The sequence below is a fragment of the Cuculus canorus genome, chromosome 3 (assembly GCF_017976375.1).
Source record: "Cuculus canorus isolate bCucCan1 chromosome 3, bCucCan1.pri, whole genome shotgun sequence".
NCBI classification, from domain to species: domain Eukaryota; kingdom Metazoa; phylum Chordata; class Aves; order Cuculiformes; family Cuculidae; genus Cuculus; species Cuculus canorus.
In genome coordinates this window covers 76,512,474-76,532,987 of record NC_071403.1, presented here as the reverse complement: position 1 = coordinate 76,532,987, position 20,514 = coordinate 76,512,474, and the positions used below count along the sequence as shown (strand labels likewise).

Genomic DNA, 20,514 nt, shown 5'->3' with positions numbered 1-20,514 from the left:
ACCAGCTGGCTCCTGACACATCCATAACTTCTGCTGAGCTCCCTGCAAAAAGCTGGAGCAGCTTCTTGCAAAGACATGGGCACACATGAAGTTCAACCGAAACCCAGGGCACACTCTCCATAAGCACATGTCCTCAGAAAGGCACAGGCTGGGGCTCCCAAAGCAGTGCTCTCTCCTGGAACGTAATTCTGGATTTGCAAAGAAATTGGAAAGGAAAGAAAAGAAAAGGAGGGGAAAAAGAAAAAAGGAATAAAAAGCCCACGCTATTCCCAGTTAGAGGTACTGTGGAAGAGGTGCCCAGAGCTGGCATCCACCCTTATAGCAGGGAAGCAGAAAGTGAGTTGGGACAATCTTTCTTTCAGCTCCTCACACCACATGTCAGCTATAAGTATCAAATTTCTTTTGCTTCTGTGTGGCAAACTTCACTAACAGAAAGGAAAACAGATTTTTCTTGGGGTTCCTCTCACGTGACTAGAAAGTTGAGTGCTGATTTTACTGCACCTTCAGTCCCAGGGCAAAGCAAAGGCACCTCCCAGGCAGTGTGTCAATCCTCATCCTCCTCCTCCAAAGAGGAAGATTTGCTGGATATAACTAAATAAAAAATTTCTTCACTGAAAGGGTTCTCAGGCACTGGAACAGCTGCCCAGGGAAGTCTCCGAGTCCCCATCCCTGGAGGTGTTTAAAAGATGGGTAGATGAAGTGCTTGGGGATATGATTTAGTGGTAGACAGGTACAGTTGGGCTTGATGATCTCAAAGGTCTTTTCCAACCTAGGGATTTTACAACTCTATGAATTAGCCTAGAAAAGAGCCTGGTTCTGGAAGACGCCAATTGCAAAATTCTTGGCAAGAGCAGTCCACACATTGCTCAGATCAGTTCCTTCTGCATGGGGTCCCTGGAGGAATGACCTCAATGTTTTCATGTGCTACAAGATACTTTTCTGCCAAATTTTCATGGAAGTGTTTGAGCTTTACGCTCATCTTCCTTATTAAATGCACCCTGCAATGGGACCTCTCCCTGGCAGCAAATACAGAAAAGGGCTGGGGCGTCTGCATCCCATAGCAGGGAGCTGTCAGCCTCCTTGCACTGCTGGTAGCGGCTCAGAAGCTCCATACTCCCTAGTTAATGACATTTTATAACCCCTCTTTTTTCTATAGGATCACCGTTCACCCACACACAGGGATCACCAAGAGTTCTCGAAATGGGCGGCATGTCCAGCCCACATCTTACAAATGCTGTTTTTCTGGGAACAGAAGATGCATGGAAGACCTATTTGAAGAACAATAACGTCACTCTTGAAAGCAATAAATTAATTGTTTTTCTTCTACCACTGCAGGCTGAATTTCATGACCTTGTCACACCACAGCCCTTGATCAATCCCTGGTCATTTGGGCTAAATCAGTTTTTTAACCCAGTCTCCAGGCTGTAGAGAAGGGAGGAATAAGCAAACGTATCCTATGCCCCCAAACTGATGGTCCTGTGAGTTGGGAAGGGTCCGGGGGAGCAGCTCATCTACCCTCCCTTTCCTTCCAGCTATTGCTGCCCAGGCAGGGCAACACCCATCCCTCTTTGAGCCCCTGGTTTGTTTGCAACCCTGCCTTTTCCTTCACATTTCCCTTGGGCAGGTTTAGGCTGCCTCCAAACCCATCTCCCTCACGTGAGCAAGTGCATCAGCAAGAGGTAACAGGGGAGAGGAAAAGAAGTTCAATGCAGGGGAAAAAAAAAGAAAAAAGGAAAAAAAATAGAAAAATAAGAAACAATCAGTGGGTGTGTTGGAGACGGAGGCAGAGGGATGGTGCTGCCAGCACCCGCCCTGCTGAGTCACACCAGTCCCTTCTGGGCCGACCGGGTGTGGGAATTGCAAGTAAATCACGCTTAGCTCAGCAGCAAGAACTTGGTGTTCAGGTTGCAAAGCCAGAGCAAGCTGATACCCTGTTTAAGCCATTTTGTGCCGCTTGAATTCTTTCCCATCCACATGTTTCATGTTTGGAGCTGCCAGGCAGCAAACCTCTGCCAGGAAATTTGGGGGAAAGCCACAAACACAGAAAGTCTTAACAGGAGGGCAAGGGAAAGCAGGCAGGAAATTGTGCATTACAAGTAAACAGTCTATAAAGGGAGGAAATTAATATTTAAGAAAAGAAAGCCCACCACTCCCGTGGCTTTGCTCCAGAAAGGAAACCACAGACATTTGGAGATACCTTCATCTATGCATGTACGTGACTGTCCTAAACATCAATGAGAGCCCCTTAAAACCTCCACCCTGGACCTTACTGTCCTTTCTGAACCTGAATGTCCCCCACTGGTGGAATCACACATGGCAGAGGCTGGATCTGCAAGTGCAAGGGATGACGGTACTTCCTTTGGGATTTCTTCTCTGCACCATAGAGGAAGCACACAGAGTACAGGTGACTACCTCAAACCCCTGTGCTCCCAGTTTTAAGTGAAAACGGGGCACTGTGCTGGCAGTGCGCAATGGTTCTCACTCAGCCACAGTGCTGCATGACCCTGAGGTAAGTGAAGACAGCCAGCCCTGCAACAAGCTCTGCTTTGCTCATCTCAAGTCTTGTTCACAGCCCTGACAGAGACCAATTTAATCATAGAATCATTAAGGTTGGAAAAGACCTCTAAGATCATCAAAGTCCAACCATCAGCACAACACCAACATCCCTACTAAACCATGTCCTGAAGTGACACAACTACATGGGGTTTTTTTAATGTCTCTAGGGATGGCAACTCCACCAGCTTCCCTGAGCAGCCTGTTCCAATGCTTTCCCACTCTTTCAGTGAAGAAATTTTTCCTAATATTCAATCCAAACCTCCCTGGTGCCAGTTAAGGCCATTTCCTCTCATCCTCTAGCTTGTGAGGTGTGTGCTGGTCTCTTGTCTCTACAACCTCCTTTTAGAGAGCTGTAGAGAGCAGTAAGGTCACCCCTCAACCTCCTCTTCTCCAGGCTATACAATCCCAGCCTCCTCAGCTGCTCCTCATAAGACTTGTGCTCCATCCATATCCTTCACCAGCCTTGTTACCTGTGTTTGTTCCCTTCCCTTCTGCTGGAGAGGGGCAGATTTAGACTGGACACTGGGAAGAATTTCTCCACCATGAGAGTGGTGAGGCAGTGGCACAGGTTGCCCGGGGAAGTTGTGACTGCTCCATCCCTGGAGGTGTTCAAGGCCAGGTTGGATGGGGCCTTGGGCAGCCTGATCTAGTGGGAGGTGTCCCTGCCCATAGCAGGGGGGGGTTGGAACTTGATGGTCTTTAAAGTCCCTTCCAACTCTAACTATTCTATGATTCTATTGCAAGAGTATAATTAAAAGCTGAAGCTAATGGCACTTTCAAGACTTCCCTGCATTGCCTGCCACCCAAGCTTGGCTCCAGGTTAAAGATGTTTCCCAGGACTTGACACTCCCATTCAATAACAACCTTTTCTCCATGGGAAAGAAACCTTACGAATCATAAAAAGATGGGGATATCCTCGCATATCACCTGAAAGAGAAATGATGCAATACTTTCTTTCCACGTTAATTCAATATTTAGACAAGAAGCACCTCACTTTCTCACCCACATCCACCCTCCTGCTCAGGCTGGGTTTTGAGGGCTCGCTGCAGCTGCCCAGCAAGCCTTGCTTTGGATGGTCAGTGCTGTACATCCACCAATGCAGGAGATATGGCAAACCTGCACTGGAAAAAGCCACTTACAATTAAATATGTTGTTATAGTCTAGTGACAATGAGAGCTGATTAGGATAGCACTTGATCCACTGGGGGTTTGGCAGGATTATTAAAGAAGATGCTGCCCCACTTCCATACGTCACACTTTGCGGAAACACAGCCATCATCGGCTGCTGTAGCTCCCATTCAATAGGCGTTATTCATCTTCATAGCACTTCTGAGGCTGCAATGAATTAAAGTACCTGTGCTGGATTTGCAGGCAGGAACAGGAAGCGTAGAAAACCTATGGGTGCACAGTAAGCTCCTTGTTAGACCTCAGTACCCTGAGCAACTCTGGTATACCCCTGCTTTTCTATTCTCCCATATTTGTATAATATTTTGCTTATGAAATATTTTCTTCAATATAATGGAAAGTAACCGCTTTGAAAGTAGTATCTGTTTCCTCAGAAAAACCTCAAGCTCTGAGCTTGCGGTCTAAAGTTCTGCTGAAGTTTCACAACTTCAAGAGAGAGGGGGAAAAAAAAAAACCCAGAAGCAAAAACTTCAGAAAAAACACATTAGTGAAACCATTTCTCCCCACACCCAGCTCTGAGGCACTTGGAGACCAAAGCAAATGAGAGAGGCCCCAATGTTTTCTAAGCAAAGCAATGCTTTGCCTCTTGCTTTGAAATGCAACATCATGCTGTTGAAGCATCATCGTGATCAAATACCACAACACTGCATGATGCAGAGAACAGGAGCAGCACGGTTATGGTTGTTCATTCTGTGCAAGAGGAGCTGGATGGGGTAAAGCAGCCACAGAGAGGGGAAAACTTTGGTCAAAACTGGGGCTAGCAAAAGCACCTCTGTGAAGGGAATGGAGATGCTCAGCCCACAGTCCTGCCCTTGGGCTCTGCACTAGCTGGGAACTATGGCCATGTCCTCATCTGGGCATGCTTATCTTACTTCTACTTAGAGTGTTTTGTGGGTTTAGGGTGATTTCTTTTTTAATTTTTACTTTTTTTTTGTTTGTTTCAAATATCAGGCCCAGTGTTGCCTAAGAGATACTGCAGGTTCTGAAGAGTGGGCACATGTCTGAATTTCCAGTATCCATATCAGTACTTTACAGTCCTTGCTATGAGTATTTAATAACCTTTGTTAATTTTCCCTGTGAAAAAAAAAATGCAGTTACCAAATGGAGTGAGCTAAAATGGAAAACCCTTCCAGTATTTACTATTGACAGTGGAGAATCCCAAGCTAGCTAAAAACTCCATCAAAGTACGCTAAAAATGTTTCCATGCAATATTTTGCCCTTGCATCTAGTTCCCCACAAAGAAGAGACATCCAATTTTAGGAAAAAATGTGCAAAATTTCTCCATGCTTTTGCTATTAGCAATTGCCTTTTGCCCATTTGTATTTCAAGGCCCGTAATTGCAGGAGCAGATGAAATGCCCAGTTTTCCTTTTCTCAGCTCATGGTTGGTTGGGCATATTGTAATCTCCCCAGCCACATTGCTCCAGCACTTCAGGAACATTCTCAAGGAGTCTGAAGAGCACAATGCTCCCTGCATTGCCAAACTATCTAACAGCTCACCTGGCAAAGCAGATGACCAGGTGAGATTCAGGAATCGTAGGATCATAGAATGGTTTGGATTGGAAGGAACTTTAAAGCCCATCCAATTTCAGTGTGTCAGGTTGATCAAAACTTCATCCAACCTTGCCTTGAACACCTCCAGCAATGGGGCACCCACACCTTCTCTGGGCAACCTGTGCCAGTGCCTCATTACCCTCACAATAACAATTTTTTTCCCAATATCTGATCCAAATGCCCCCTCTTTTAGCTCATAACCATTCCCCCTCATCCTATCCCTGCAGTCCCTGATAAAGAGCCCCTCCCCATCTTTCCTGCAGGCCCCCTTTCAGTACTGGAAGGCTGCTATGAGGTCTCCAGGTGCCTTCTCCAGGCTGAACAAGCCCAACTCTCTGAGCCTGTCCTCGTATCATCTTCATGGCCCTACTCTGGACTCACTATAAAAGAACCATGCCCTTCTTGTGCTGAGGACTCCAGAACTGAATGCAGGACTCCAGGTGAGATCTCATGAGAGTAGAGGGGCGGAATCAACCCTCTTGCCCTGCTGATGCAGTTTTTTTCTTTTGATGCAGTCCAGAATACCATTGGCTTTCTGGGCTGCAAGAGCACACTGATTGCTCATGTTGAGCTTCTCATCCACCAGAACCCCCATGATCTTCTCAGCAGGGCTATTCTCAATTCATTCTCCACCCAGCCTGTAGTTCTGCTTAGAATTGCCCTGACCCAGGTGCAGGACCTTGCACGTGGCCTTGTTGAACTTCATGAGGTTTGCACAGGCACATCTCTCAAGGTCCCTCTGGAAGGGTAAGAAAAGTGTATTCAGCAGAGCTGAAGCATTGTTTTTTCAGCAGCACCACCCTGATGCAGGTTATGCTACTGGAAAAAAAAAAAATACTTCAGATTGCAGGTAATCAGCAGACAAACTACCACACTGATTCCTCTGAGCTCAACATCCCAGACCAAACTTAACAGGATGGGTTGGATAATTTGGCCATAGAAATCCCTTTGTTTATTTTTGCAGCCAGGGGGTGTGTGCATTAGCCAGGTGTTCTGGTGGGATTCCAACCTTAATATTCCTAAATCTCCCCCTGAAATTAAAAGGAGGGGTTGCTGGTTTTTTTCAACACAGCAAGTCTGTCCTCCTCTTCAACTTCCCCCCTACTACATCCTAACTCCCTTAGAAGCATTTTTTTGTGTAATATTCTCACCCTACCAGCAAGTCAGCGGGAGGAGAGATCCATCCATGTGCAATTGCTAAGGGACAGCATCTAATTTACTTTTCTTGTTTTCTTAAATGCACTCCATCTGCGAAAAAGACCTGGCCAAAGGTTATTACGACACCGCATTTTGTACACCCCATTGATACGCTGCCCCAGACCACCCAATACAAACTCGTCAGCAGTTTCAGTGCTTGCAAGGCACTGCAACGAGCTTTTGGACACAGGGAAAGAAAAAAATAATAGGAAGAAAATAAGCACTCTAGCAACAAGTTAAGAGGCAAAACGTCCCTCGGTGTGAGTTAATCAAGGACTCTGCCCTTTGTCCCATAAGGTATTTCCTTGCAAGGAGCCTGGTTCTCCCCCTGATTCACTCCCAGGAACCTAGCAAGACAGTCAAAAGCTCCCAGGACAAATGCCTGCTAATGCCGTGTTCTTGTAAGCATCTGGGGAGCCTTCCCTTTTGTGCAGACTTGCATGTAAATAAATCTGTGCTTGTAATGAGCTGTGCCAGCTTGGGCAGCTTTATTATGGCTTTCAGAGTAATAACTTTCTAATTGTCTTAGTGCCCCTGCTGCTGCTTCCAGGTTGTTTCTACAAGAGCCTAATATTTCAGCTACACTTTGGTCCTTCCACTTGCAGGAAAAACAGCCTGGCAAGGATGACTGGTATATAACGTATACCAATTAAATACTCCTGGCACACACAGAATTATCCCCCTTTCCACCCTCTTCCAAGGGTCAACATCTTTAGGTCAGTGCCCCGGTATTCAGCCTTAATTTACCTCCCTGGATGCTCAGCCAGCAGCCCTTGAACACCTCTAGCAGATGGATAGGTGTGGCCAAAGCCTGCAGAGCTCAGTGGGCTGCCAGCCCTGTGTGTCCCCTCCACTCACCCTAGGGATGCCACTAGTTTCCCTGCCTATGGCAGCAGGGGCAGCCTGCAGCCCCTCAGGGACAGCAGCCAGAGCCTCTGTTTACTCAGCTCCTTCCTGAGTCTGCAGCACAGTTGCTTTTGGAGACTGGGAACTCTTAACGTTACCTTTTTTCTTTTTTTTTTTTTAAAGCTATTGTTATTTTTGTTGCACAATGTGATTTATTAGTCAGCCAGGAATATCAGTGACTATTAAAAGAGAGAGGAAGAAAGAAAGGCAGCATTTGAAATACCTGGGCTTAAAAGCACAGGGTCCAAGCACAAGGGCTGAAGTCTAACCACTGCAGCTTTCTCCAGGTGGAGAAAGCACAGAGAGGACAAACCCTGGACTGAGACAGGACCCCTGTGAGCCTGATCTGTCCTGTGGGAGAGGATGGGCAACGGAGGCAAGCATAAATCAGCTCACAAGCAGGGGCGTTTTGCAGGATGGTTAGTCCTGCTGCTGGTTACACTGTTGCCTGCAGCACTAGACAACCACTTGCTAAGGCACAAAACCCACTCCAGTGTTCAGGAGCCCAGTACCATAGCTCAGCCTTCCTCTGCAGGGTGTATTCTGACTTGAGCCCCCTGCCTGGTGAAGATGTCAGCCCAAAGGCAGTCCTGTGTGTCCTTATTTGACCTCCAGCAGCATATGCTACCCATTATTGCTGGAGTAACTAATAACTCATTGCAACACTCCCTCCCACCTGGCAGAGACCCCGCACAGCACCTGCAAATGCCTTAACCAAGAAAGCCAACACAGGCAGGGATCCCTTGATGACACAGGGATCCCACCAGAGAAGTGCATGGATAACAGTGAACTTCAGCTGATGACATCAGTTGCTCTCTCAGCCCCAATGGCTGTTGCTATCTCATCCAGATATGCTCTGCTAACAGAGGTGCTGTAGATCCTCTTAGATACCACCATCTCCTGATCTCCCCGTTGCATGCTGCCAGCTCAGCTCCTTGTCTGCCGATCAGAGCTGCCAGCCAACCCTCACGCCCTCCTGCTAGAGAGCATTCAAAGGATTTTGGATGTGGAGGAGTTTGGATGCAGAGGAGCCAGACCAGGACGTGGCCAGGAGGAGCACCTGCCTGTGCTGCCCAAGCAAGAAAAGTTCTGCACACAAGATAAGGGGGAGAACAGCTTGGCTTTTATCTTCAAGAGATCTGAAACTGCCTGATTTCATAATGAGGTTGTTTTGAACATTGAGTATCTGCACAGCTGAACGGCTCTGCTGGTAACTGCTCAGAAATAGGTGGAAAAATCGGCTTTTGGCTGTTGATGCTGAAAAGCAGGAGGCATTCAAAAGCTCACAGGAGTAGGAGTCCACAAAGATTGCCTCTGCCGACCGTGGGAGAGCAGCAAACAATGCAGCCAGCCAGGGAATTGTATGGGGGATAACCCCCTGCATGGACAGAGCCAGTGGGCAAGGCTGGGTAGCACCTTAAGGTGAGTGTCCTGATTGCATCTGCTGTCAGGAAAGTCAAAATTGTATACAAATTCTCCCTAGCTTTAGCCTGGAAGTTGCTTCAGTATTGGAGAAACAGAAAAAACCCTGCAGAAGCTGATAAAGCTGCAGGGAGGGTCCTTGAACTGCACACTGCCAGGGTTAAAAACACCAGCCCATAAATCTGCACTACCACGAAGATAGCAGATAGCGAATCTTAACCACCCTCCCCCGCCTCATCCTGTTTAACAACAAAAAGGAAGATAAGAGATGCACGCCATGCTGATGCTCAGAAGAGGGGGGAGTATTTGGATGGGAGCTGCTCCTTCCTTTCCTCTCTATTTCATTCCATTCAGACAGGCATTCACTTACTCCATCAAAAACTCACCTCTGCTGGGCAGTTGTACTGCGATATAACAAGGATTTTCCTAACATATGATGTAAGAGTCAAAGGATAAACATCTCCATACAAGCTGTTTTTCAACGGTGTAGCAACTGGGGTGCAAAACACTCATGAAACAGAGATGGGTCAGGTCTAGGGGCCCACCTCCATCCCCAAACCTCCCTCTTCTATGTTTTGAGTCATAAAGGAACTGTCCTTCCACGCAATCACATATCATCTGTTGGGCTAGTTGTACCTAATTAATGACTAACACAGTTTTCAGACCAAAGGGCACAACAAGATTTGGGTGCTCTGACTGGGGGGTTCACATCTGTACTTATTTCACAACAATTAAACAGAAAACAGCATATTGAGAAAAAAAAAGCACCAAACTGCCACGTAGATACTGGAAGCTTTTGCATCGCATCTGAATCCTGCCAATTTGTTCCAGTTTTGCCTGGCTTATTTTACTTTTGCTAACACATTTGGATAGGGAAGATCTATTCCAAGACTCTTTTATTTTACTGTTATTGCTTTTATTTACCACTTCGTCCTTTCTGTGGACCATTAATGCTGGTTTCAGGGAGAGGAAACTGTCACGTCTTTTTGTGGTTAAATAAAAGGCAAATGTTGCATGAACATTTTGACCTACGTTTTGCCAACACGTTGCATAAATACACTGAAGCGTGATGCAAACATGACAGTCATTTTACTGTACAGCTAGGAGCCCTTAAAAATACATGGTTGGGGCCTCGTTTCCCCTGTGCTTTCTCAAACAGCATGTTCTCCAGGAGAACAACGCAAAATACGAACAGTAAGCATTTTATTCAGCACAGGCAATGCTTTTTCCTGTGATCCTCCTCCTCCTCCCAAAAAAGAAACAGCAATATCCATCACCCTTACCAAAGGCAAACGTGCCAGGGAAGCATCTCCTGCAGAACCAGATTGCTTCAGCTCCCTCCTCTTGGAAAGAGGCTTGCGCTGTTACCTGGAGAAGGGGGCTCCAACTTCATAGAATGGCTTTGGTTGGAAGGGACCTAAAAGATCCTCCAGTTCCAGCCCCCCTGCCACAGACAAGGACACCTTCCACTGCATTAGGTTGCACAAAGCCTCATCCAACATGGCCTTGAACACCTCCAGCAATGGGGCACCCACAACTTCTCTGGGCAACCTGTGCCAGTGCCTCATTACCCTCACAACAACAAACTTCTACCTAAGACCTGATCTAAATCTCCCCTCTTTCAGCTCTAAACCATTCCCCCTCATCCTGTCCCTGCAGCCCCTGATAAAGAGCCCCTCCCAATCTTTCCTGCAGGCCCCCGTTAAGTACTAGAAGGCTGCTATGAGGTCTTCCCAGAGCCTTCTCTTCTGTAGGGTAAAGGAGCCAAACTCTTTCAGCCTGTCTTCATAGGGGAGGGGCTCCAGCCCTCTGATCATCTTTGTGGCCTGCTCTGGACTTGCTCTGACAGATCCACGTCCTTCCTGTGCTGAGGACCCCAGGACTGAACACAGGGCCCCAGGTGCCATCTCACCAGAGTAGACTAGAGGGGCAGTATAACCTCCCTTGACCTGCTGGTCACACTTCTTTGGATGCAGCCGAGATATGGTTGTCCAAGATTCAGGCTGTCTCAAGACAAACCTGCCACCTATTGCATTAAGGCAATCAGACTCAGCTTAAAGATGCTACCAGCAAAGGGCTCCTTGCAAGGGCAGCCTATTGCACAAGTGCGGAGGGAGGCACATACCTCATTTTTTAGCAGACTGGGAGCAGCTGGGTTGTCTCCTCAGTTGAACCCTGCAAAATCAGGCCCTGCAGAGTTTATCCCAGGTTACAGAATTATTTTCTCTGTGTGAGCCGATGCAGCTAGGTGTCACCTAGCTATGCTGGGTGGAAAACTCTCTCCTTTGGCGTAAAGACAGTGAAGGGGCAGAGTGCAACAGTCAAGCAGCAAAGCAAGCCTCATTTAACTGTTTCAAGCATGACAACAAGGAAGCAGCAGCCCCCCTAACCTCTTGAGTTAGCACTAGGACGGGATTTGAAGGACTATGTTTGTGTTGGTGCTGCTACGCTCTGTTTCCTGGCCCCCATCCCACGTGCTTTGCGTTCCTGCCTCTCTTGGCTTGTTAAAGCAGGGGCCATCCCAAACACTTAAATGCAGGCTAATGATGTGGGGAAAGGTGCTGGAATGAGAGAAGGAAGAGTAGGATGTTCAATAACAGCACTCATTCTCAGTCCCCTGGGAGAGTTGTTCTCTATAAAGCAAACAGTGATACGTTGGGGCGAGGGAAAGACAGAGATTGTGGTCTGTGATAGTTCTGTTCACTAAATGGGAATTAAAAGAAAATCTTTATCTGAGGAGTGCAGAGCCTGGGGACATGGAGATAACGCTGCTCAATTGCGCTGCAGTGTGTGATACTAACTGAGTTGCCAGGCTTTCATGCCTTTCTTTTAATTGCTCCCTTCCTGCTAAATTTAATTGGAAAATGAACAAGCAGGAGCCTTTAGAAGGAGGATCAGAAGCCGAGTCTGTCCACCCAGAGAGATTAATTACGTTGACCCACCCTAATGATGTCCACTTCTTCCAAAAGGTGATACAGCCTTAGGTTTCACAAGGGGTTGAAGGTGTCACTGTAACCACATTCCTGACATCTTGCTTCTGCCTTTAAATATTGAGTAATAAGCCTTTCAGCTAATGTTCATGGAGTCCCACAAAAGAGAAATGAAAGCCTGCTAGACAAGGTAGAAATTCCTTCACAATAACAATGGAAAAGTGGACAATTTTATTGTAAATTATTGCTTATGGTATACCTGACGTAGGAACGCATGCACACTTACAGAAATCCCGGCAGGTAGCAGAGTGCAGTGAGACCTCGAAATCAATCATCTGTGCATAGGAAATATAACTTGACACTGCAGATCTTCCAATTTTGGTGCTGCAGTTCAGCATCAGGTCAGATCAATAACACTTTTGGACCTATCCCTGTTGGATTTTATCCAGCACTTGTCAATCAAGCTATCAAATTTTTAATCTTGTTTTCCAGGCTCCAGGGGAGCTACCTCAGAGCTGTTGGAATGCAGAAAACATTGTGTTTTAAAAGACTTTCACAGCTGCCCCCAGAAGACATTTTACATCCAAATTCACCTTTTTGCTCCCTTTTAAAATACATTGCTTTGCGGCTATGACTTAGAGCTTGGGGGTGCGGAACACTCCTTCCCCTCTGCCCACCAGCCATGAGCACACTGAGCTGCATCCGAGGCTTAGGATGAGCCTGTCACTGAGTCGTTTGGAGGGACACATCCAGGCTCTGGTCCTCTAGATACTCAGACACATGGTTTAACTTTGCATGCAGCACAAGTCCCAGCACAGCAGGTCTGCAGAAGTGCACGTGAAAAGGATGGATGCCTGAGGATGGCCCCAGCAAGACACCTCATCTGCCTCCCAGCCAGGAATTTTTAAGTTAAAAAATTCTCCAAATATTTAAGTTAAATCTCCCTTGTTGTGATTTAAGTCTTGACCCAGGACAGAGGGAGCAGGTTATCACACAGCCAGGGGAAAGTGAGTGCAACCACGAGCAGGAGGGGGAGCATGGGGCCATGTCTGCTGCAGGAAAGCAAGTACTGCAGAGTGGCTTAATCGGGCTGGGTTTACATGCTCTGCTTTTCAAAATCCACTGTGCTGACCCCATTGCAAGTCCCTAAGCTCGTCTTTCCACCTTGATGTAGGAAACAGCAGTTACAGAGAAAAGAAGAAGGTGCTGTTGTAGGAACATCTTTCTGGCTGATAAATATATATATATATATATAATGATATATCTTTATTGTGACAGTGATACTTTCCATGTCCACCACGAAGGAGGGTCACATAGCTTCTGCATATTCAGGAGGGCATAGGAGCAGGAAAGGCTGATCCAGTAGCACAGGGGCAAGTACCTTCACATCATGTTGTTCTATCCCCCAGCTGCAAATGGAAGGCCTTCCACTGGATTTAAACTTTCTATTCAGATCGAATTTGTGTAGATTATAAATATTTCCAAGCAAGGGATTTTTGCATTGCTCAGGGTATGCACAAAGGCAGCCACAGCAGAGCCCAAGTCCAGTTCAGGGCCACTTGGTTTGGCTGCACTGCATGTGAATAGCAGCAGCTAAGCCTTTTATAAATGGAAAAGCAAGTACAGATCATAGACTTGATAGTTTCAAGAGTCAAGTATTATGAGCAGCTCCTCAGAAAAAAATGTATAGATCTACCATGACTGTTTGGATTGCAGAAGAGAGGATAGAATCATGAGTAACTCATCCCTGGTAACCATCTGCCCTTTAAACCATCCATTTAATTGGAGCATAAACTTCATAAAAATAACATTTCAGAGCCATTCCCAAGTTGCCTGTAAAGACTGACACACAATGTACATGGGAAACTCGTACCTAGGGAAATAAATGAAGATGCTACAAATGAGTGAAAAGGGGACAGTTAATGAGTTTGGATGCATGCTGCCTGTCCCTCCCACCTTGTCCTCACCACATATGTTTTAATTTTCCTCCCACTCCCATCCTTATTGTACTCCTTTTCCCAGGGAGACAAAACACAGTGCTCTCCTGACTAAAACTGCCAACAGCAGGAGGAGGACAAATATACTCAACTTAACTCTGCTTTGCCTTCAGTCCTGTTCCTGGCGTGATCCCAGTATCCTCCTATCTGCAATCCAGAGTGTCCTGCCATGTTCTTTGTCCTGACCAGAGATGCTAACCAGGCTAGGGTTGTTTGCTGAAGGACCCAGCTGCTCTTTGCAGGTATCACCTACAGGTCAGTCAAAAAGGGAAAACCCACAAAATCCTTCACTTTGGAAAGGCAAAAATAAAATTACTGGCTTTAGCTGTAGCTTGTGCAGTACATGCTTTGCCTAAGCAATCACTCATTATATTGCTCCTGAAAACAGGGGAGCCCAGGGAAATGAAAACCATTGAGAAACACATGGTAGCACCCAGGCAATTGCCTTACAACAGGGGAGATGTAAGATTTTGGTGTCTTCCCACCCCCCAACATGCTCCTAGCTGGAACTCAAACACCCTCTGCGTTTCATAAATCAATAATACTTTGGTGTTTCATTTGGAGACCTTTCTTTTTTTACTGAACCGCCAAAGGTTTGCTAGGACCACAGCTCATTAAAATAAGACTATTTATTACTCTCAAGTGGTCCGAGCATTATTTGAGCATGGGATTCATATTTCTGTGCAGTTTTCCAGGAGGTGGGACAAAACGGCAATGTGAGGATGAAAACTTGGGTGCTCTGCAGATGGGGATGCTGCCTTCTCTAGCACCTGTATGGCAATGGTAATCCATGAAAGAGGCTCCCTGCTGCCACCATCATATACATAAGCAAATGATTACCTTCACTATCGTGAAATAGGGCCAGAGTGCCAAATTACAGTAACTTTTCAAAGTAAATGTCATTTTAAACAGGTTTTCATTTGCTCTGGGAAAGGCAGCTACTTTCTGCAGGGATTTTTGCAGAAAGGGTTGAAAAGCAGAGCAGACTGCTGCTGGCCCTCGGTAATCCTTTCTTCAGGAAGAGGGGAAAAAGATGTTTCTGATGGTGAAAAAAATTCACAGGGGAGCACAGTTTTTCCCAGAAGAGTGGCAGGGGCTGGCACATGAGCTGCATTTTCCCTGGCCACAGCCAGTGGCCCATGACCATCAAATAATCCTTCCTGACTCCACAGCTATCACCTGTATTTGCTCATGAAGGGCTCCACTCCAAAAATAGCAGAGCCTGTAAAAGCCTTGCAGGACATGGGATTCGGCCCCATGTGCTCATCTGCTGAGACCTTGCCAAACCTCTCTCCTGCTGAAATGCCTGTTTAGGTTTCGAGCATCCCCACCCCAGCATCCCCTTTTATCCAGACTCCCTGTTCCAGCATTGCACCTCAAACGGGCAGCATCATCTGCAGCACAGAGGGAAAGGCAGGACAAATAAACAGAGACACGCAGCATGATGCCTGGCCCTTGCCTTTGGGAATAAAAGGCACTGTTTCTTCTAGGCCAGGCAGGCGGGCAAAGCCGGAGAGACTTGCACGAGAGGGAAGTGCTCCCTTCATGGGGCTGCCTTTCATGTGAGCCGCTGATAAGATCTTATTTTAAAAAACACTTGCTGTTCCAAAGCATCCAGATCCTGGTGACTGCGGTATTTGTGTAGCCTGATGCAGAAATGGCTTTGTGGACCCGATGCCTGAAGCCGATGCTCTTTGACACTGGGGGTAACCATATCTCTGGGCCTCTGTGGTCTGTTTGCTCCAGAATAAAATAGACTAACACTGGCTGTGGTCCCTTCCATTGCCTGGTTCTGGCTGGCTGCCCAGGCTCCTCATTCTCCCACTGGCAGTGGCTTTTTTGCAGTGCCTCTGCTATCCCAGTGGGGAACATAAGCTGTGTTAGTGGTTCGTGAGCCTTCGTAGCTGTTTTAACAACTGAAAGCAAGGTGGAAACACATCCTTCCCCTCCATGCTGAGGCCCTTTCTTTCTTACAGACACTTAGAAAAACTAACAGCACTAAAAGAAGGTCTTACAGAAATAATGCAGAGCAATTACCACTAAAGAATGTGAAATATTTTCATTTGGTTTTCTTATGAAGTTGACTTTGTTGCATTTATTCACAAGGACTATTTTCCTTTATCTGTGTAAAGGCCATGCAGAAATCCCAGAAGGATTTTTGGAGCATGATCTTCCTCAGTCTAACTTAGGACAACCTACTGTAACCCAAAAGGGATTCTAATATACTTGTTGATAAAAATATGTAGAATAAGGTTTATAAATTTGTATATAAAGTAAGCATAAGTGTTTGCATGTGTAAAACCATAATGTTTGTGTGTATATATGTATATATAAAAATAATAAGTAAAGAGGGTTTATATTTCCTGCAAATACAAGTATTACATTAATGAATGAACTGTGGCACTTAGTCCTGTTGCGACTGTGCTCTATCCCTTGAAACACTGGCTGCATGAGCTTGGTCTGCAGCTGGGTGACACAGCAAACAGGCTTGTAACTTCATCTACAGCTGGAGAAGGGGAATATGAGGATGAGACAACAACCTGGAGCAAAGGGACCCTCCTCCGGGGATGAGACCCCATGTGCTTCCCTCCTATGGACGTTTCCTGGTAGCTGGCTTGCGTGCTCGTGGCTGCTGGCAAAGCCACTCTCCATCCGTCCTGTTGGAAGTGGTTTTTCTATCGTCCCCCCAGCCCTTGTTTTCAATGCTGTTTTCTTTTCTACTTCCTTCCAGGCTTTTTTAAATAACTCCCCGGGTCTCCAGCAGCTTGGCTAAAGCATTAAGCGGCTGGCTTTGTGACTCCTAGTGCTCGTCTCAGACTGCACCCGGGGCTCTGCTGACCCTGCAGGGAGGACAATGCCAGCACAGCAGGAGCAGGGAAGAAGGAACACCTCCCCATACACAGCTGCATCAGAGAAGTATGTCAGAAATAGTTGCTTTGAGTTGCTGAACTAGCAAGCTAACAACAGAGCACAGCTTCATAATTATGAGAATCTTAATGAAAAATAGTGTTCTACCTGACTGCAAGACACGCAAGTAAATGCACTGACTATTGCTATGAGTATAATAACGATGATAGCTGGAAACTAAATAAGGCAACATCCTGTTCCCGGTCCTTTGGATTTTGTTTCCCTTATAGCCCTGCTAATTCCTGTTTCTTAGCAATGGGGTCCAACACCTGCCATTAAGCACCATCCTTGAAAAAAATATTTAACTGGAAAATGTTACAATCAGTTCTGATAGTATTAAGATTTTCTTACTTAAGAAGCAGATGATAAAAATCTTAATATCAAATAAGGTGTTGCTGTAAATTGTCAAAAGTAAAGTGCATTCATGTAAACGCACAGCATGTCTCCAGTGCCTCTGTTTGGCATTAGCACAAGCCAATGCAGTTCCACATTGCCCGAATTCCCCAAAATTTCACACACAAAACCATGTTATCCCATTCCAAGAGCCTGCCCAGGCCCTGCTCCTCACCCAGGGGAGCGGGTGATTTGCTGCACACCACCGTCCAGACTTGTTGTCCTTGAGGACGTCCCAAGAGGAAGCACAGTTCCTCCTATTCTTCTCTGGCTGCTTCTGGCACAAGTGTCACCCCTCCCTGGCCCCATTGTCCCTTGTTCCAGACTTGGGGGTTTGCACAAACAACCATTGCTGATGTCAAGAAAACAGTACATGTTTCCTTCTTTGGCCATAGAGAAACAGTTTTTAACCAGTTCCTTCAGCAAGCTGATTTTTTAAATTATTTTTTAATTATTTTCATTTTATAGCCTTTTTAAGTACAGCATGCCATTCAGCAGGATTTCTGGTCTCCAGAAGATGATTTGGTTTTGATTATTCACTAAAGCAGGAGTTTATAAAAGTGTTCAAGCCATGGGAGTGTGGCATAATAGACTTGCTAGGCCCTGTGGATTGCAAAGAGCTTGTTTTTGGAAAAGAGAGTGATTAGCAAGAGGGAGTGACCACCGAGTTACCAAAACCTACTCTCTTGCCAAAACTGTGGGTAAAAGCATTAGCATAGGTTTCACAGATACAGATGTCACTAGAAACAAGTGGGGGGAGAGGCTTCCTGTCCATGAAATTCTAACAAGCTCATTAATGTCTCTAGCGGGAATATTCAAACATTTATTAAAAAAAAAGAAAAACAAACAAACAAACACACTCAAGAAGGTATTAGCTATGTTCTTGAAAATTAAAGGAAAGTATCTGACATCATGGTCTTGAAAAAGTTCTCTTCCCTGGAACAGGAACCCTGACTTTTAGCTGATTAGACCCCTCTACTCTGCTCTTGTTACATTTTACCTGGAGTCCTGCATTCAGTTCTGTAGTCCTCAGCATAGGAAGGACATGGATCTGTTAGAGTGAGTCCAGAGGAGGCCACAAAGATGATCCAATGGCTGGAGCACCTCCCATACGAGGACAGGCTGAGAGAGTTGGGCTCGTTCAGCCTAAAGAAGAGAAGGCACCCGCGAGACCTCGTAGCAGCCCTCCAGCATGTAAAGGGAGGCTGCAGAAAAGCTGGGAAAGGGCTCTATATCAGGAAGTGCAGAGATAGTACGAGGAGTAATGGTTTTAAGTTGAAAGAGGGGAGATTTATGTTAGATATCAGGAAGAAATATTTTCCTGTGAGGGTGGTGAGGCACTGGAACAGAGAGGCAGTGGCTGCCCCACCCCTGGAGGTGTTCAAGGCCAGGCTGGATGAGGCTAAGAGCAACCTGATGCAGTGGAAGGTGTCCCTACCCATGGCAGGTGGGTTGGAACTGCATAATCTTTAAGGTTCCTTCCAGCCCAAATCATTCTATGATTCTATGATTCTATGAAGGCCTCATACACATCCTAAAGAAGAATATGACCAGCAATTTCTTAATTACTCTGCTGTAATTACCTCTTAAAAATTATTTCTTGTTGCATGTGGAAGTATTTTTTATTTTGTTTATAACCCCAGCTTGAAAATGTCTGGAGGAGCTATAGTTAGAATTGGCCAATTTTGTCCATGAATCTTGGTTGGGCAAAAAATGCTCATTTGAGTTGCTGAAATAAATTGTCAGCTGAGCACTCGGCTTGTCTGGCCATTTCAGCTGGGAAGAGAAAACATTAGCAGTGTTTTTATAAATGCAATGACACGCATTGGTTTAGCAGAAAGGAAATGCTTTTGTGTTGAGCTTTCTTATTTTGTACAAGTCGAAAGAAAATTCCCCCCATTTCTTCCAGTCGGAGATTCTGAATAAAACCAATTTGAGATGGTATCAAAGTATATTTTTCCACCGAGTGTAGTCTTTTGGTAGGCTCCTGACTCAAAACACTCTGGTTTTGAAGCATTAGCTATGGATCCCTGCATCTTATTCTCAGCCCAATCAGGGGTGACACGTCTGTGTCACCCTATTGATTCTTATCTCTTGTTTTGCAGTGAAGCCAGTGCCACCCAGTAGCTTGACAAAATGTAGTGTGCAGGAGAGGTCTGTGAAAGGGCTCCAGCTCCTACACCCTACTTGTTTGCATCAAAGGTCTTTGTAACCTTCAGATGTGCCAAGACCTAAAATCCAGCACCAGTCCTTGCTGCCAGCCAGAGGTCATCCCATTGCCCACAGGTCCTTGAGGAACGATGTACATAAACAAGTCTGGGGAAGAACAACAGAAATTTCTAGTCTTCACTAAAGGAATTTTTGGAAATTTTTATATTTATGGTGTAAATGAGGGAAGTGAACAAAGTTTCTTGTTTTGTTTCCTTGGTCGGGTTGCTGTTGCTCACTACTGCATTACTGAGCTAACAGCACACAAAACCCAGATAAATCAACAAATAGGAAGATTACTGGAATGAACATTGAATTAATGGTTATGATGGATACCTGCTAAGCAGGAAAAGATAAGACAAACTCACAAGTCAAGGGGCCGAATTCCACATTAGCTGCTGTGAGAAGGAAACTCCAGAAGATCCTGGGATGAAGACGGGTGGATGGACCATCAGTGAGGGAACCAGGATTATTTTATTAAACTCATAAGCTTTTCGCTCCGTTGCTACCCCTCTCCTCACACTACCTCATACTCTGATAACTGTGCAAATAAACTGGCCCACATTACTTGACATGTGTAAAGCCTCTACTAGCTGTCATTAAACCACTCTACCTGCTCATCTTCATCCAAGAGTCTCCAAACTGCAAGTGGAAAGCACAAGGAGCACTGTGTCTGGAGAATCTCTCCTGCAGTCCTCCCTTCTTCAGGGCAGCCCATTCATCTTCACTCTCTCTAATGCTGTCACCACTCTGATCTCTCTGCAGACATTGCTTTGTGGGCAGGAATTTGCTTGAAAAGGATAGTTTCATAGTGAAATAAAAAATGGTGGGTCCAAACCAGGACATGCCTACGGGTGCTCAGATGTGCAAAATGCCAGTTTGCATACATGCATGGCCAGTTACATGCACAGGTACAGCACCCCAATGGTAAGCACACCAGCTGCAGCGCTGGGGCAGAAAAGAAGTCACTGAGTTGTTTAGCATCTCCTAGTCTGACAAAAGATAACCCAAGCAAATTGTGCACCAGTTACTATTTACTTTAGGTATTTCTAAAAGTATAAATTTCAGTCACACTGCTAAAATGGTTTTGGATCCTCAAACACTGTTGCAAATAAGTTGTTTCACATCCTTTTAGGGGCTTTTGCAATGTTAATGTTTGTTTAAGAATTTCAGTGTGCTCTAATAATGTCTTTGCCCTTTCTCTAGCTGCCTTCTGCAGAGTCACTGACATCAGCCAAACCCAGCTGATTTTCTGCACTAC

General features: G+C 45.8%; 1 long non-coding RNA gene across 1 annotated transcript; it reads left to right on the top strand.

Annotated features, from left to right (window-relative positions):
- Nucleotides 1–2,392: 2,392 nt before the first annotated feature.
- LOC128851612 (uncharacterized) lies at nucleotides 2,393–16,634 on the top strand. The gene is made up of 3 exons (XR_008448968.1): nucleotides 2,393–2,509; nucleotides 5,557–5,733; nucleotides 16,477–16,634. It is a non-coding gene; the product is annotated as an uncharacterized LOC128851612 (long non-coding RNA).
- The last annotated feature ends 3,880 nt before the right edge of the window (nucleotides 16,635–20,514 follow it).